Source organism: Antechinus flavipes, chromosome 6, assembly GCF_016432865.1.
Source record: "Antechinus flavipes isolate AdamAnt ecotype Samford, QLD, Australia chromosome 6, AdamAnt_v2, whole genome shotgun sequence".
NCBI lineage: Eukaryota > Metazoa > Chordata > Mammalia > Dasyuromorphia > Dasyuridae > Antechinus > Antechinus flavipes.
The window spans coordinates 79,592,685-79,604,994 of NC_067403.1; positions in this window are offsets into that span (position 1 = coordinate 79,592,685).

Here is a 12,310-nt window from a genome sequence, read left to right on the forward strand (position 1 = left end):
CAAAAATGTACCCAAAGAGTTATTATAAACCAGACTTTAAGCAAATAGAGTTCAATCCACAGGACAAGAAACAGAAACCCAAATGCTATGCTCAATAATGGCGAATGCACTGCTCACTCAGCAACACTCCCCAATCAGCCTTGATGCTCAAGTAGCAATGCACAAATTCAATCATGAGCTTGTGTTTGGAGTATACATAGAAATTCCCATTCTCTTATAGAGGCTCTATAAGTATGCATCAGTACTGGAATTAGAGTAGCCTCAGGTTAGAGAAGGACAAAGTTTGGTCCAGACCACTACTCCCAATACTCTTTAAAAAAAAAAAAGTCAGAAGCTGATGTAGACCAGCTACTGGGGAAGAAACGGGAGCAGAGGACCAGTATGAGTAGAATATGCCCAAAAGAGAAATAAAACTACTGGGCTCAATCCTATCTTTCTAGGCCTTCAAGGTCAGTGAAAAGGAAATCTTTTTCTTTGAGAAAATTAAATCAGCTTTGAAGTTTAAAATGTTAAAGATGAGGGGGGAGGGGAAAGGAAATTCAAGCAATACCCTAGAGCACTAGCTGACAAATCAAAAGATACTAGGAAGGATGAGCATAAAGTTGTTGTTTATCCTTTGTTTTTGAGAAGGATCAATGGCATCATGGGACTCATATATGAAATGAATTTAAATAAGGCACACAGCTGCACAAAACTGTCAGCCTCATGCTCCTGCAGAGTCACTGAAGTCCAATAGGAAGACAAAAGTTTGGACTAGCAATGGCCTGGTGTGCAGCAGATAACCTTAGGGTCTTCAAAGCCTAACCATGCTCCATAATGCCTGCTTCAGTTATCTTCATTCAGAGTTTTTGAAACAACATGTTCTCATTCACCATTCTGCCAGGGAAAGCTTTCATGTGCTTGGAGTAGCCATCCCCCCAAGTAATAATACTACATTCTCCAAGAAATCGCAATGTTCTCTTAAATATTACAAAATGAAGGGAGGTCTAGTGGAATACAAAAACTTACATTCCCAGAGCACAAAAAACAAGAAGATGTTCCAGATTACGTCAAAAGAGAAATGAAAAACAAAGAAGTTAGAAGGGGAAAAAAGCTTAGAAATTAATGCTTTCATGGCAAAAAATAATAAGCAATTAGAAAAATTTTCAGTGGAAAGATAACATAAAAGAAAACGGCAAGAACATTAAAAGAACACATTATCTTTCAAAAGCAAAAACCACAGATCTCAGAGAGGCTGTACAGACACAATTTAAGGATTATAATTCTCCAAAAAGAATAAGACAAGTCAAAAAACATGGTAGGAAATAACAACAAAAAATACTGAAAACTTTTGAAAACAGAAAACAAAGCATTAAAAATTAAAAAAAAAAAAAAAAAGAAACATAGCTCATATCCACAATAAAATCCTACATATCAAATCCTAAGACATGTAGTGATTAAATTTAACAATTCCAATGATGAATAATAAATTCTGCAAATATCTAGGAAATACACATTCAAAGATAATGCAAAAGAAATTTGAATAATTCAAGATTAATCTGTACCCACTAGAGGTCAGAGAAGGGAGTGGAATATATTATTCCACAAAGAAAAACAGTTCAATATGCAACTCAAAATTATATATCCTTCAAACCTAAATCTGATTATCAATGAAAAAAGATGAAATCTAAATAAAAGACAAGAAAAAGAGATATGCAAAAAATTATTCAACTTGCAAACAAAAGAAAGATAAGAATTATTGATAAGTACAACTACCAAAGAAATAACTATCTCAAGAGTTTTCTTTTTGAAAATATGATCAACCTAAGGAATTTTTTTTAATTATCATGAGAATTTATTTTAAGGTACCATGATGCCAAAAATGAAAGCAGAATTTAAAGAAATAGAAAAGTGATGGTAGAAAAACAGGTCTGAAACATAATGGATTAATATTATTAAGCCCTTTACAGTGAATCAATGTAATAAATAGGAACAGGAAATATAGAAGATAGTGGGGAATGTGAAATATACACTTATCAAGTTTATGGATGAACATCAAAGGAAAAATAGCTGCTAGTCTCCTGATAAGAAAATGAACAGGAGAGATGGCAGAAAAACAAAGGACTGACTAGGGAAATAAAACAAGAGGCTCTCAAGCCAACATATTTCTTAAAGAAACTAAAGAACTCTTCCATAGTAAAAGAGAATAGTATCTTGTTTATGACAAAAGATTGGGAATTTGGTATGAGTTTAATTTGGAAAGGATTAGTGATGTGCAACTGGAGCTCCAATGGAGAACTGGTACTCTGAAAGGTGGGAGACTATAAACCCAGAAAAATGATTATATGGACAATGTAAAGGACAATAATTACAGAGAAGGGAGGAGGTAGAAGTGAACTGCTAACTCAACATGAGCCAACAGTTTAATATGTCAACCAAAAAAAGTAATGAAATTGTAGCCCGAATTGAGAAGCAGTGTCCAGAGCTAGAGAGCCAAGGACTCTGTCCTGTTCAAACTCAGTTTGGAGTACTGTGTTCAGTTCTAGGTACTACCATTTTAGGAAGGAGATCTGAGTATTAAAGAATTCTTTAAAGAATTCAGAGGGGCATCTGAGATGGTCAAGATTATCAATAACATGCCAGATGACGATTAGATAAGGAGAATGAGGACATTTACACTAATACAGATACAGTTTGATAATATCTGATACAGACAGAGGGCTTTCATATGGGAAAAGGGAAGAGCTTATTCTAACTCCAACAGTCCAAAAACTAGGAGTACTGAACAGAATTTTCAAGGAGACAGTTTAGATATAAATCAATTAAAGTGAAGACATACCTAGATTCAAATGCTGGCTTCAACCTGTTATCAGTGAGACTTAAGAGAAGGAGTAGATAACCAATCTTCCCCTCCATATAATCCATTGTAAATCTCAAAGTAAAATAAATGGCAGACCTGAGGCTTAAACCCAAGGTTTTTTAAATTCAAAACGCCACATGTTTTTTCCATATGTACTCTAAAAATAATAATAATAGCTATCTCAAAAGAAGGTCTGCTTCAAGTTCTTCTGGGGTTTTTTATTTATATGTTTATTTTACAACAAACATAGTAAATGGCTGTATATTTCGGGTAAATGATTGCTGGCTTGCCTGTCATAACATATAATTGATGTTAATAACTTCTTTTTTTTTTAATTTTTTTGGAGGGTTTTTAAAAATATATTTTCCCCAGTTACATTTAAAGCAAATTTTTTACCCTTTTCAAAAACTGAATTCCAGATTCTCTCCCTTATTTCCATCTCCAATCCCCATTAAAAAAGTACATGTGAAATTACACAAAACATTTCCTTACAAATCATGTTGCTGTAAAAGAAAACATACATCTTCCTCCTCCCAACAACACAAATCCTCAAGAAACAAAGTATGAAAAAAGAGAGAGAGTGTGCATCAATCTGAATTCAGACACAATCAGTTCTTCCTCTGGATATGGATAGAATTTTTCATCATAAGTCTTTCAGAGTAGTCGTGGATGATTGTACTGCTGAGAATAGTAAAGTCACTCACAACCAATCATCCCTCAACATAGCTATTACTATGTACACAGTACACTTCACTTGGCTTGAGTTCATGGAGGAATTTCCAGGTTTTTCTGAGAGCATCCTGCTTATCATTTCCATAGAACTTATTCCATAGTGATAAACTTCTAAAATTATATGTAACAGATTTTAGTTTTATTTTGTTTCCCCAGTTTTCCTCCTTGTAGAGTATAAATAAACAATAATAATAAGCAATAAAAGATTTCAGCTGAAATAAATATACAGCAAAAGGCTTATTAACTGAATTATCAAACATACCATCAGTGTCAAAACTTTGGATTGCAAAGTCTAAAGAAAAACATACTTATCCAAAAAAGAAAGAAGACATAAAAGAAGAATCCAAAATCAGGATATTAACTTAGTAAACAGAATATTGAATACTTCCTACTCTTGCTGTGTACAAAAGCATTTCTATTTTAGGTGATAATGATTTGGACATCAAGCTCCACCACGAAGTATCCCTGTTACAAAGAGCTTCCAACCCAACTTCCCTCATACAAAATAAAACCTTCATGAAACAATTTCCAATAACATTTCTTTTTGTTTGAATTTCAAAGGCCCTATATGTAAGCTACTGTCTATAACTTCTCAAAAACATTTAACTCTTTCCACAATAATAACAAATGCATTAATGAAGATCTTAAAGGATTACATAACATTTTTAATCAAAACAATCCTGACAAGCAAGTATTATTGCCTTTTTCATATAATGAAATTGTGGGTTAAATGACCTGCCACATATCTGGCATTCAAACTTACGACTCCTGTCACCAAGCAGTATTTTTCTTTCATTAAAGAGTCACAGGAGAGATTTGGAGTCAAGTATAGGGCTGTGATCATGAACGAGTCACTAAACTGCTGAATCTCAGACTCTTCAGCAGTAAAATGAATGCTATAGTACCCAACTCACAAGGTTGTTTGTGAAACTCAAGACAAGCTTTGCAAACTTTAAAGCATTATTTATGAACATCATTATTATGTACCACACTATACCAAATGAATGGAGAAACGAATGAAGCATTTATTAAAGACTTACTATGGACAAAGAACTACGCTAAGCACTAAAAATAGGCAAGTAAGAAAGTTCCAGCTTTCAGGAAGTTCATATTCTAATGGAGGAGACAACATACATCTGGATGGTTATATGCAGATGGTTTCATCTAGATGTCAAATGGAAACCCCCAAAAGTCCTTAAAGTGCAATGGCAACCCAGATTTTTAAATGCCTCTTCCTTAATGTCATTTCCACTGATAAAATATCAGTTTCTGATACTTTGAACCATTTGCCAGTGCCAATGACTTTAGTGGCAAGAACTACTTATTACTAGCAGAGGCAGGAGCAGGTGCTAGGCAGAATCTCCCCAGGGACTGCTTCCAAGGATGATGGCTGAGGGCACTGAGCTGCAATCACTGCTAATTCCAAGGCTCTTGGGCTCAGGGTCCTGGGCTATCTCCATCAGGATCCAAGGAAAGATGGTAACTAAGGAGGTGGTAGGAATCTGACTTGTCTGGCACATGCTGCCTCCTTCCCTATCTCTCACCTAAGCTGGCTTGCCTGCCACATGCATGCCATTTGGCTGACAGTTGGTGAGGATTCTTGGTCCATTCTCCACAGACGTTAGTCCTCTGTTGAGAAAGTTATTTACCAGAATGAAGGTTGTAAGGACCAGACTGAAAACAAAACCAGAGGTCTGAAGAGTGTTGCTACTAGCAGGGATTTTGTGCCTCTCATCTGACCTAATCCCTTTCATTTTACAGAACGAAGAAACTGTGTCTAAAGAAGTTAAGTAACTCGCCTAGTGTCAAGAAACTATTTACTGAAACCAGGTCCATAGCATCATCAAGCCATCTTTCTTTCCTCTCCAGCCCAGCACTTCCTAAACCAAGTTTAGATTTAGGCTTTGATAGTTTATTACATTCCATTTAAATCTCATCAGATCTGCAAACCTTAAAAAACATAAGCAATCTTATTCAGTCTATAACAGTTCATGACCCTGAAAACATATCTATCATTGCAAATCCCAGTTTCTCTTTGAAGAACCATCAACTAGAAATTTGACAGAAGAAGATCAGGTAGGAATTAGGGGTGGTAAATATATTTCTTATTATCTAATTACTTTTGTATAACTAGAAAGAAATACTTGTGAGGCAGTTTATGTTCAACTATCAATGTTATAAGAAAATGCATAACGTTTCATCAGCCTAATTCCAGTATAAAGATAGGAAGATTTTACAAGACAGAATAGGCTCTATTCCTATTCCAAGAAAAAAAAGTGAAGATGAGAATAAGAAGTCATCTTTATACCACAAAAAGTACTCTGGGTTTGGAATCAGAAAAACTATGTTAAAACTGCAGCTCAATCATTGAAAATAGTAAATTGACACCAAGACACTTTCCATTTTCTGGATCTTAATTTCCTTGCCTATAAAACCGGGAGATAGGAGAGGACCTCTAAGTTTGACTCTGGCTTAGTGTAAATTCTTTTAAAACCTCAGGCTATTTAAGGATTCCCAGACCTTCCCCTAGAATCTCTTCCTTCCTTCCAAATGACTCAAGGGCTATTTTGTATATATGTACATATTAAGAGCTACATGAGGTTTTTCTGGATTCCCCCCAATCCCAAAATTGTTCACCATCCCTAAACTAACTAGTATTTATTTTGCACTTTTCTTGACTATACTTGCATGTGCAATGTCTACCACAAAAAAAAAAAAAAAAAAACTCCCTGAAAGAAGGAACTACTTCATGTCTCTCTTTTTATCAGCACCAATACATAGAACATAGTAAAGATTAGTAGGGAACATTCTTTAGACCTAGAGACATTATTTTGAAATCTAGAATCATTTTAATGAGAGAACAATAAAAGTGTTTAAATGGCACATTATAATAATGAAACTTAGATTTATAACTTATTATGACACAAGACAAGAACAATACCCTAACCTGTATGTGCATGAATGTTTGTGGCAGGTCTGGAACTGGAAACTAAGTGAATGCCCATCAATTGGAGAATGGCTAAATAAATTGTGGTATATGAATGTTATGTAATATTATTGTTCTGTAAGAAATGACCAGCAGGATGATTTCAGAAAGGCCTGGAAAGACTTACATGAACTGATGCTGAGTGAAATGAACAGAACCAGGAGACCATTATATACTACAACAACAATACTATATGATCATCAATTCTGATGGACCTGGCCATCTCCAGCAATGAGATGAACCAAATCAGTTCCAATAGAGCAGCGAAAGAACTCTGGGAGATGACTATGAACCATTACATAGCATTCCCAATCCCTATATTTTTGTCTGCCTGCATTTTTTATTCCCTTCATAAGCAAATAGTACACTATTTCAAAGTCCAATTCTTTTTGTACAGCAAAATAACTGTTTGGACATGTATACTTATATTGTATTTAATTTATACTTTAACAGATTTAACATGTATTGGTCAACCTGCCATTGGGGGAGGGAGTGGGAGGAAGGAGGGGAAAAAACTGGAACAAAAGGTTTGGCAATTGTCAATGCTATAAAATTACCCATGCATATAACTTGTCAATAAAAAGCTATTAAAAAAAAGAACAATACCCTAATGAGAAAATAAGGTAATACTTAAACCTGTTTTATCTCTGTTCTGAGTTCTAAAAGCAAAATAGCAGTGTTACTAGCAGGAAAAAAAACAAATGTTCAACTTGAGCCAAATAAATTTCCTTAGGCACAGATGCCAATGAGATCTAATTTCATCACGTATGGGAGAAAATTTAAAACGGCTCCTTACCTATGCTTGAAAGCTAGAGCTCAGGGAATTTGTCACCTTACACCTTTTCTTGTACCAAAGCAGACTTTATCTGACCTTCAGACTTAGGTCTGAGGTAACTCCACGTCAGGATGCCACATCTCAAATTTTGTAAAGAAATGAGGAGAATTGAGGAAGGAAAAAATAGGAACTTGAGCACTATTATAATTCAACTCTACCTCATTTTACAATCTGATTAAAAGGAGATTGGGGTTATTTGCAAATTTATATGACTTGTGGAAAGCTGGTTAACCTTTCTTTGATAAATCAAAATTGCTTCTTTCTCCTTCTACTCTTCTAGTTTTATAACATGGAAAGTCTCCAAGGTATCAAGTTCCCTTTCAGCAAAGTTTTCTCAGTAGAAAAGAAGTCTATGTTCTTAATTATCATGCAGTTATGAAAAAAACCACAAAATATTGTTCTCAAAAACATTAGGAAAACAATTTTTAACGTCTGGTTAAAATTCAAGGGAAGGAGGAAGGGAGAAAAGAAGAGAGGAAGGGAGGGAATAAAGAAGGAAGGAGAAAGGGAGGGAGGAACAGAGGGAGGGAGGAACAAAGAGATAGATGGAGGGATGTAACAGGATTCTTTGGTCTCCTAATTTTTGGAAGGGGATGAGAAGGCTGGGTCAGGAAACCCTGATTCTTCTGGCTTTGGAATCTCAGAGAACTCTCCTGACTCTGACCACTCTTTAGCTTCTAGCCTCCAGGAAACTCCTAGGATAATCACCACTCTTAATTCTCCTGGAGATTATCCTTAGCCCACCACCCTTCACCCTTAATTCATCTGGAGATTACTCCCTAGCCTACCATCCTTAATTCATCTGGAGACTGCTCCCTAAACATAGAATCAACACATACTCATTAACCTTAGCTCTTAAGGCTAACTCTAAAGGCTGTCCTCTGTCTCTCAATGCTTTCTATTTCCCAAACAGGAACATAACCCACTAAGAATTCTCAGTGTCAAAATAAACTCTTTTTTTTGGCCAACTTAACTTGGAGACTGAGACTGTGAATTCTTTCACAATACCTGAAACACCAACACCAACCTGGGAAGGCCCGAACTCTGCTAGGGGTGTCTCATCCCTCAAGAGAAGGAAAGAAGAAAGAAGGGAAGGAGGGAAGGAAGAGAAAAAGAGAGGGAAGGAGGGAGGGAGGAAGAAAAGCAAAAATACATTTATTTTTAATTGTTACACTTAAGTATTAGATCCAGTTTAGGAAAATTTTTATAGTAAACTGGAAAAGCCTATGAATGGAAGTGCTGATAAAACATTAAATATAGCATTCTTCACTCAAGAGTAGAAATATTATAGGAAAAAAAACTTAGTTCAAGAGAAAACCTTATCTAAAAACCTTTTAAAAAATCAACAGCTCATCATCATCAATATCTGAACAGAAAAAATTGTCAAAATGGGACCCATTAATTTTTTGTGTTATGGACCCCTTTGGCAGGCAGTCAAATGAACTCTTCTTAAACAATGTTTTTAAAAGCATCAAATAAAATAACAGAAAAATAAATTTTATTGAAATAAAAATGTTATTTTTTTCTTCCTCCAAATTTGTGGACCCCCATGAAATCTCTTCATGAATCCTTTAAAGATCTGAAAAAGCAAGCTAAGAAATCCGATATTAACTTCTTGACATATAAGCCAAAAAGTAGTTTACAGATTACCACTGAAGAAATGTGTGAGCATGAACCACTTGTGTCACAAATGTGAAGCACAAGAGGTTAACAGCTCAAGTACTCCATTATATCAATAAAAACATAAAAAGTCCTAAAAGGCCTCTAGCAACCTGGTTATTTCCTCTGTAGATGGTCTATAAAAGAACACAAATAAGAATCATTCAGGCTAACACATGGTCGGGTTGTTAATTGTAACAGTGAAGGGAATACTAAACAGTTCTCCCTTACCTTATAGTCCTTTGACCTCCATCACAATTCACATTAACTCTAATCTATTTCAGTCACACAAATATATCTATCATCACTTTGCCTCAGAGACTTCAAACCCTAAAATTTCTCTTTTCTGACTGACCACAATCTCTACTTGTTTACCTCCTTCTTTCACCTCTCCATACAACCTGGATCAGTGTTTAGCAGTCTTTTCAAAGATATTTTCAGAATCCTAGGATTCTTCAATTCTTTGCCAAACCTCTACAACTAACAAATGCCAAGTTGCTTCTTTAAAAACAAAAGAAAAAAAAATCAACTAGACACACTACAAACTCATAATCACTTCAGCTTCCCTCACCCGCAGAACTCTCCAAATCATTTACCATTTTGTTGTTTGTCATTCATTTTTGAAAAGGACCAATGACTCATCTTGACATGTGATAGTGCAATTCAGCCTTATTTAAAACCAATTCAAAGTCATCAACTTCACTCTCCCTTTCAGAGTCATCAAGGTCCAGCAACAAAGCAAAAGTCAAGATGACTCATGACAATGCCCAGGATGCTATAGATTATCTTGGCATCTTCCATGCCTGATCAAGCTCTAAGTGTGCCAAAGTGCCTGCTTCAGTCACTTTTGGCCACTGGAACAAATTGTTCTCAACTATTCATTTTGCTAAGAAAAGTCTTTATCTGCTTGAGGAAACATTCCCTAATTCACCAACCAAGCCCATTTACCCCTAACCTGGTTTAGACCACCTGCCAAGACAATTTCTGCCATGTGGCCACTGTACTTGCTAAAACTTTTTAGAGCCACAAGTGGGAGATGAGTGCTAGATAGATACCAAGGTGGATAAACAGCTCTGAAAATGGCTCTCAGCAAGCTCTCACAGAGGTACTAGTCCTTCTTGAACACCTATACAATGCCTGACAAGAAGCTTGTTCTATGAATTTTCTCAGAATCTCAAGTTTCAGGAAAAATTTCATATTTTCCATTCTCTTCAAGCCAAGAAAGACTACCATCCAGTTCACCCTATTCCCACTCAACCTAGAAGAAAGTTATTAGTTTTTTAATTCAATCAAGAAGCATTTAAATGCTTACTTTACACAAGGGCATAGTGCAGTATAGTAGAAGCAAAGGCAAAAACCCTCAGGAATTCCCTATCCTCAGAGACTTCAACTTAAACAAGTTCCTTATCAGAGAATCTAGACTGGAGGAACCCTTAGAGATATAGTTCAACTCTCATTAAATAAATGAGGAAACTAAAGTTCAGCAAGGTTAAGTGTTTTGTCTCAAGGTCACAAAGGTAAAAAGTATGTACTTGGATCTTTAGGAACTTGTTCAATTTGAGAAATAGGAAGAGGAATTCATTATGAAACATCATAAGCAATCAGAAAATTCAGTAAGAAGTATGAATATGAATATGAATACATATTTGACTGATACAGAGTATATTAATTGTTAGAAAATATAATTGAATAAAAATCTATTGGATTATAAAGGATCAGGATCACCAATTTTGCCAACAGTACATTTAAATCCATCTTCAATTGGATTGAGATAAGGAAAAAGATACTTAAGGTAAATAATAGCAAACAGGAGATGAGAGAATCTTGTTTGAAATTATGACAAAAAGTAATGGGAAATGATTCTTTTTAAATGATAATATACAAACTTTGAAGAAATAATGTGTATTGCATAAAGTGAGACAACCGGCAGAAACTTTAATCACAAAACAAATATATTCATTGAGGCATATAACAGCAAGTTTCTTCAAAAAAAATTGCCATTGGAAGTTGGAAAAGATAATGTATGTACAAAGAAAAATAAACAAAATATAATGAAATATAAAAGTCAAAAAAGTAGGAAATAAGTTCTATAGTATTTTAGAAGAGAGACATTTCTGAGGCCCACAAGTAATAAGAGAGGGATCTGCAGAAGAGATAGGCCTTGGCAGATAAATATAATTCATATTGGGGGAAGTTACTAGGTATTGGTTTTCTGAAATCTTGAGCAGATGCATTCAAATCTTTTGCTGCTTTTTAGAAGAGATAGCTACAATTACTTCCAATATGTCTTTTAAGTAATGTGTTAATCACTATATTAATATTAGTCCAATGGTTTCCTGGAATAGCAAGACTTTATCAGTTCCATGATTAGGAAATGAGTCTTATTTAACATTTATATATAATAGTACCTGAGATGAATTTGGAAGACTCATTTAAAAATGTCTCTGATGTTCCACTTTCCTAGAATCTTATCCTATATAAAGTATACCTACAGTGTTGTTATTCAAGAATCAACTTATACTATACACCATAAGATTTATAAAGTGTTGCTGTGTCCTTTCAAGAATATTAATTGCTAACATTTATATAAAGTTTATAAAGTAATTTTAAAATGCATTTATTTCATTTACCTCTTATAATAACCCTGAGGCAGGACTGGAGTTATTTCCATTTTACAGATGAGGTGATTAACATACATAAAGATTAACTAGTTTTCAATCACTAAATCTCAGACATGAGGAGTCCAGTCCTCTCTTTAACAACACTATAGAGCAATAAGAAATAGCATGATAGAATACATGTGTGTGAATGAATGAATAACAAAAACCTAGACTAAAGAGTGGCTTCTGGGGCAGCTAGGTGGTGCACTGGATAGAGCACCAGCCCTAAAGTCAAGAGGATCTGAGTTCAAATTCGTCCTCAGACACTTAACACTTCCTACCAGTGTGAACCTGGTCAAGTCACTTAATTCCAATTGCCTCAATTAAAAAAAAAAAAAAAAAAAAGAGTGGCTTTTGAATTCCTGCTCCACGTGATTAGAGACTAAATCAAAAAAAAAATAAAGAACTGAAAGGGACCTTTTTGAATAATTCTAATTTCCCTCAACCTTATTTATAGATAAGAAAAAGAAGGCTCAGTGAAGAATGACCTGCCCATAGAGCCAAGATTTAAACTATTATCTTCCGGCTCATTATCTTATTTTGTTTTGTTTGGGTCTGGTTTTTTAACCTCTTAGAACCTTATCTCCCTCACCTGTGTG